Raw genomic sequence first — 6,577 nt, 5'->3', positions numbered from 1 at the left:
CAGTGAGCTAACTTTCATGGGTTCCCTCCTCTCCTTCCTTCCTCCCTCTTCATTCAGCACACACTTTGGAGCACGTTCTGTCACCACTGGCTGTGCCAGGCATCAGGGTCAGAGAGGCGAGCCAGGTTCAGTGCCGGTGCCCAGTTCCTCACAGAGGAAGGAAGGAGGCGGCCCCTGCGGCAGCTAGAGGACCCCAAGGTAAGCCCCCTGATGGAGATGAGCCCCCTCTGTGAGAGCCATCCTCCCACTTGACAGTCTTAGACCTTTGACAAGGTTCCCAGAGTGACAGGACACTCTCTGCCCCATTCGGCAGCTGCCCATGCTCAGGTTGTCTCGTTGCATCCATCAGGGTGCTGTGGCCGTCATCGTCGGCCAAGTTCAGGAGGACAGGATTCTACCGGGGGGACTTGGGGCGGCCCCAGGCTCCCCAGGAAGGCCAGAGCACCCGGCTGGGGAAGGACGGGCGCTGAGCGGCGGCGAGGGGTCCCAGCAGCAGGACGTGCTCACAGCCAGCCGGCTGTCTGGGGCTGCAGCCAGAGTGAGGATGCTCAGGCTTCCCAGGTCACACGGCAGACTCAGCCCGGCCCTGGGTGGGTGACGTGCCGTCCCTCTGGTCGGGGGAGGGCAGGGCATCTTGACAGGCAGCACACTAAGATGGCCCACAGCCGAGGGAGGAAAGTCTTTCAAGTTCACTGGGTGTCACTTAAGAAAAATGGGGGGTGGCCTTGTGGCCTTAGAATAGAATGGAAGAGGTACAAGGGGATGGAGTAGGCAGCAATCTGCAACACGGGAGCGACCACTGTGGTCTCTGTCCCATCATCCTCGTGGACTGCCCTGTGTTGATGGTTGCTCCCCGGCTGCAGGAGCGAGTCCAAACTCCTCCAGGCCCAGCCACAACCATCCAGGGACACCCAGGGGTCCCCCATTACCTGCTGGCCCCAGGTTGTCCCGTGCCTGGGCGACTGTTGCCTGGAATGTCCTTCTTTCACTTCTCCATGTGAAGAACGCCCCTCCCCAGCCCCCTGCCAGGCTCGGCTCAGTTGTGCCCCCTCCCAGATCCCTCAGCCAGGCTTACACTCCCGCAGCCTGGGGTCTCCCCTCCGCCTGGAGGCTGCCCGTACTGCCCCAGTGCCAGTCCTTCTGGGGGAGCCCTCATCTCCCTCTCTTTCTTGTGCTCAGCACAGGGCCTGCTGAGGCTCATGGGATTGTTTGGCTGAGGGTACTCAGAGTCTGGGATTAAGCCATGCCCTGGGGATGGTCTGTCCTGGGTCCAGGGCCCCTGGCTTCCATCCTTCCACCTTCACCAAGCACCCAGTTAATGTCTATGCAAAGCCTTAAAACATTCTTTTAATGACAATAAATAAGTAAATAAATAAATAAAATCATAGGTTAAAAATCTTGAGCAGTAAAACAGCAGATGACGCCGCGTGGGCAACTTCCCAGAGGACACAGAACACACACATCTCCTGAGTGGGTGGCCTTATAAGGACAGGTTCAGGAAGAGAATGGGCAGGAGGCAGGGCCACTCGCCGGGAGAGGAAGAGCTGGGATGGGGGTGAGTGCCCCACTGCTGGGCTGGGAGCAAAGACAGCAGGGGTACTGGCTGGGACCCAGTTCCACGGGGGGAGCTGGCCAAGTGCTACCTCCAGAGGCCCTCACTGGCCCAAAGCCTGCCTGTCCTTCTGCCTCCACCGCCATCGTCACCGGCACAGGCGCTGACCCGCTCTCAGCCAGCTGCCATGCTGACCCGCACTGGCCAGCTTAGCCTGGTAACCCTCCTGCCCCAGGACAGGCCGTTTCTCCTCCTTCTTCCCACCTTCCCTGACTCTGGGGCCAGCAGGCCTGGCACCCAGCTGGTATGCAATAAAGCTTTGTTGGGCAGAAGAATTAGTAAGTGAATGGTTCTTTGGTGGTAGTTTTAGCTCATCGACTGGGTTTAGCACCTAGAAATAGGGGCTATATCTTCTCAGAGACCAGCACAGGGCTAAATGCGGGGGAGACACTTCTCCAAGGATTTGGTGGTTGAGTGGTTGAGTGGGCCCTTTCTCAAGTAGAACCAAGTGATCAGATCTTGCCCTACTCAGGTCACCCTTGTCCCCAGCATGCAGATGTACCCATCCCACAAAGCCTCCATATGATGCTGGAGCAGGGCTTTCACTCCCCCTGAGGACAGGGCGTGCGTGCGTGTAAGAGAGAGTTTCGGGGGGAGTCTGGCAACAAAGCCCTGGCCCTTAGGAAGGAGAGTGAGGAGAGGGGTGGACCAGGAGGCCCCATGCCCGGGAGTGGAGTGGGGCTCTGGAAGCCTCCCCATCCCTCATTAGCTCATTTCCAGAGCTCCCTAAAGCCCCAGATGCTCCTTGCGGTGAGAGTCTTACAAGAGACCTGAGTTGATGGTCCAGTGAGGCGAAGAGCTGGGAGGGTCACCCCTTCCGTTTGCCAGCTTTTACTGGGCCTATAACCCCATCATTCAAGAGCCACTATTCATGAGTTAAGCTTTGCCCTCTCCCTAAATCCTCTTTTAACCGGCAAAGAGTGTTCCCTGCAGGGGCCAACAAAGGAATTCTCTAATCACCAGATAAGACAGGAGGACAGGGGGGCTAGAGGTCAGCCTGGGGAGAGGGGCCAGGAGGAAGTGTGGAGGGAAGGGGGCTAAGAGAGGAGGGCCCAGGAAGGGGAAACTCCTGACTTCTCCACTTGATCCTTGGAGGCCAACTGTCACCTGAGGGTGCACCCCCTCCACCCCCCCCAGAGCGGGAGGGTCAGGGCTGAGAGGAGGCTCTGGCAGCCCCTCAGCTGGCGCTGTTCCTGGTGCCAGGAGAATGTTGTCAGCTGCAGAAGGCTGACTCTGAAGCAAGAGTCCCAGAGGCTCCCACCAGAGGCGGGAGAGGAGTGGAGCCAGCTGTGTGGGCTTGAGCCTGGTGAGGCCCCAGCCTTGCCCGAGACCCTGACCTCTGGGTAAGGCCTGCTCTGTGGTCACTCTTTTCCAAAATAGAAATGTCCCTTGTATAAAGAGTAATGCAAAACACAACAAAACTTCTTTATGTGACTGCTTGAAATTCCACCATTAGTCACGTATTATTTTGGGTTACACATTGCCCCTCTGTGGTACGTTGAATAATGGTCCCCTGAAGACATCCATGTCCTAATCCTTGGAATTATGTTACCTTACATGGTAAAAAGGACTTTGCACATGTGATTAAGTTAAGGATTTTGAGGTGGGAGATTATCCTGGATTAGCCAGGTGGGTCTGATGTAATCACAAAAGGTCCTTATAAGAAGGAGGCAGAGGGTGAGCCAGCTAGAGGGCAATGTGCACATCCCCCTGGAACGGAAGCAAAGAACTTGAGATTTCAGCCTGAAATAGTGTATGAGACAACCTCCCCCACCCCCACCCCCTCCCATCAGAGTCAGGAGGCCTTCTTCAATCTGTTGGCACTGAGCCTCCCAAGGAATGTGGTGGGGACAGAAGAGGAGACGGGGTGTAGGGGAAAGAAGTGACAGCAAGAGCCCAGGCAGAACTTGCTTCCTTCCGCATCCTTGGGCCAGGCCTTGGTCTGCCTCCTGGTGCCCTGGGACCTGCCCCCCGGTACCATCCTCCTGGCCTCCTCTCCGAGGGCCATCCTGTTTAGACCCTGCCTTCAGGTAGCTACTGTGTCATCTGCTGCTGTTTTAGGGGGCCACCAGTATAGTCACCTGACCCTCAGTATCAGCAGTAAGGACTGTCCTCCTCTCAAGATACTCCCAGAATCCTCTGCTGTGGCATCCTTAAACCCTGCTGACCAGAGAGGCTGAGGCATAGGGGCGGGAGGGGCGGGAGGAAGGGGGACATTCCCCGAGGTTTTCTGAGTTCGATTATAAATGCTAGAGATGTGTTAACAATGATGAGGGAGATGAGAGGATGATCAGAGGAAAGGTAGCAGTGTTTATAGAACCAAGACAAGGTATAAATCTATATAAATAAGCAAATAGCTGCTAGACGCCCTGCCACAAGCTTCCTGTGCGCTAGCTCCTTCAGTCATGCCATCTGGGAAGCATCAGTGTCCGTATGTTACAGATGAGGGACTGAGGCACACAGAGGATACGCGACTTTTAAAATGTCACACACACACAGGTCACACAGCTAACGATAAAGGCTATAGTTTCAGCTCAGATCTAACTTCAGAGCCCATGCCTTTAACTACCACAGTGTTCTACCTCCTAAAAACATTTTAAATTTACGTGCCCATTGCTGCCCCATTTTAAATCAAGCAATAGTTTCCTAGGAATGGGAAGTTAGGCTCGGGTGGGAGAAGAACGGGAGGAGCTGCGTGGGGAAGCCCCTGCAAGGTGAGCGAGGAGCCTGCCAACTGGTCGCCTCTCGTCAAGGGGACTGAACTGAGTGGCACACCAAGGCCAGACTACCTTAATCAAAACACACAGAGCTTTGGATTTAACTCTGCTTTTTAGAAATTGAACTCGAATTTTATTCTTTTTCAAGTGCAGTTTTATTTTTGACCAACTTTATGCCGTCTTGCCAATGTTCTCAAATAGTTTTGCAGCGCCTGCAAGTTATTCAAAGCAAGTTTTAGGGCCAAAGCATATTTTTTGTGTGATTTCAAGTTGGCAGGCATCGAGGCTTAGTGGAAAGCACCCAGGAGCTGGACAGACCTGAGGAGTCCTAGGTTCTGGTCCCAAACTCGCTGTTTAGGCCTGGATAGGCCTGCAGAAGTCCTCACTACACTTTCAGAGAAGGTGTCTGGTTTGAAGCCATGAAAAACATGGAAGATTTTGGTTTTCTACAGGCCTCAGCTCCAGGTCCAGTCCTGCTTGCTGGGTGGAGAAGGTTGAGAGGTCTTGATTCTGTGGTAATCGCTCTAGGTCTTTGCACAAGGCCAGCTGGGAAGGGCAAGGGCACTGGTGTCTTGGCTCTGGCCTTTGCCTGAGTCATGGGCAGCTCCCGCAACTGGTGCCCTCAGTCTCTTGGGTCCTCCAGAGGGCAGGCCTGCGGTGACTGGAGACAATTCTGGTCCCAAACTGCCCACTCCACAAATGAGGAAAGACTGACAGGTTGTCAGAGCATAAGGCCTAGATTGTCTTGCCCTGAGGGTCACACACACTGGCCGTGGGCCCAATATATCAAATAAGAATCCCCAGAGGATGAGGCGCCGGAGTGGCTCAGTCAGTTAAGCCGCTGCCTTCGCCTTCGCCTCAGGTCATGATCCCAGGGTCCTGGGATCGAGTCCCACATCAGGCTCCCTGCTCAGCGGGAGTCTGCTTCTCCCTCTGTTCCTCCCCACCCCCTGCTCAGGCACACGCGCTCTCTCACAAAAATAAAATCTTTAAAAAAAAAAAAAGAAGAATCCCCAGAGGTACTGGCATAAAAACAGACACACAGATCGATGGAACAGAACAGAGAGCCCAGAAATAAGCCCATGCATATGTGGTCAATTAATTTACAACAAAGGAGTCAAGAATATACAACAGGGAAAAGACAGTCTAGTCTCTTCAATAAAGGGTGTTAGGAAAATGGGACCACCACATACAGAAGAATGAAACTCGACTGCCGTCTTACAGCTTACACAAACATTAACTGAAAATGGATTAAGATTAGACTGGAAGACCTGAAACCATAAATCTCCTAGAAGACAACACAGGTGCTGGGCTCCTTGACATAGGTCTTGGCAATGATTTTTTTAATCTGACACCAAAAGCAAAAGCAACAAAAGCAAAAAACAAGAACAAAAAACACGTGGAAAATAAAAAGCTTCTGCATAGCAAAAGAAACCATCAACAAAATTAAAAGGCAACCACCAAATGGGAGAAATATTTGTGAATCATATGTGATAAGGAGCTAATATCCAAAATATATAAAGAACTCACGTAAACCAACAACAGCAACAAAATTTAAAATGGGCAGATCTGAATAGACAATTGTTTTTTCCTTTCTTCATTTTAAAAAAGATTTTATTTATTTGAGAGAGCGAGTGAGTGTATGCATGTGCACAAGTGGGGGGAGGGGCAGGAGATGGACAAGTAGACTCCCCGCCAAGCTGGGAGCCCTACACAGGGCTCCATCCCAGGACCCCAAGATCATGACCTGAGCTGAAGTCAGAAGCCTAATCCACTGAGCCACCCAGGTGCCCTGAATAAACATTTTTTTCAAAGAAGACATATAGATAGCCAACAGGTACATGAAAATGCGCTCAACAGCATTAATTATCAGGGAAATGCAAATCAAAACCACAAGGAGCTATCACCTCACACCTGTCAGAATGGCTATTAGCAAAAAGAGGAGATAACAAGTGTTGGTGAGGATGTGGAGAAAGGGAACCCTTGTACAGTGTTGGTGGGAATGTATATTGGGGCAGCCACTGTGGAAAACAGTAGGGGGGTTCCTCAAAAAATTAAAAACAGCCTACCATATGATCTAGCAATTCCACTTCCGGTTGTTTATTCGACGAAGACAAAAACACTAACTCAAAACAATAGATGCACCCCCATGTTCACTGCAGCATTATCTACAACAGCCAAGACATGGAAACAACCCAGATGTCCACAGATGGATGAATCGATAAAGAAACTGTGGTATATATATGCA

This window comes from Ailuropoda melanoleuca, chromosome 5 (genome assembly GCF_002007445.2).
Source record: "Ailuropoda melanoleuca isolate Jingjing chromosome 5, ASM200744v2, whole genome shotgun sequence".
Lineage (NCBI taxonomy): Eukaryota > Metazoa > Chordata > Mammalia > Carnivora > Ursidae > Ailuropoda > Ailuropoda melanoleuca.
Note: the sequence above shows the minus strand (reverse complement) of the source record.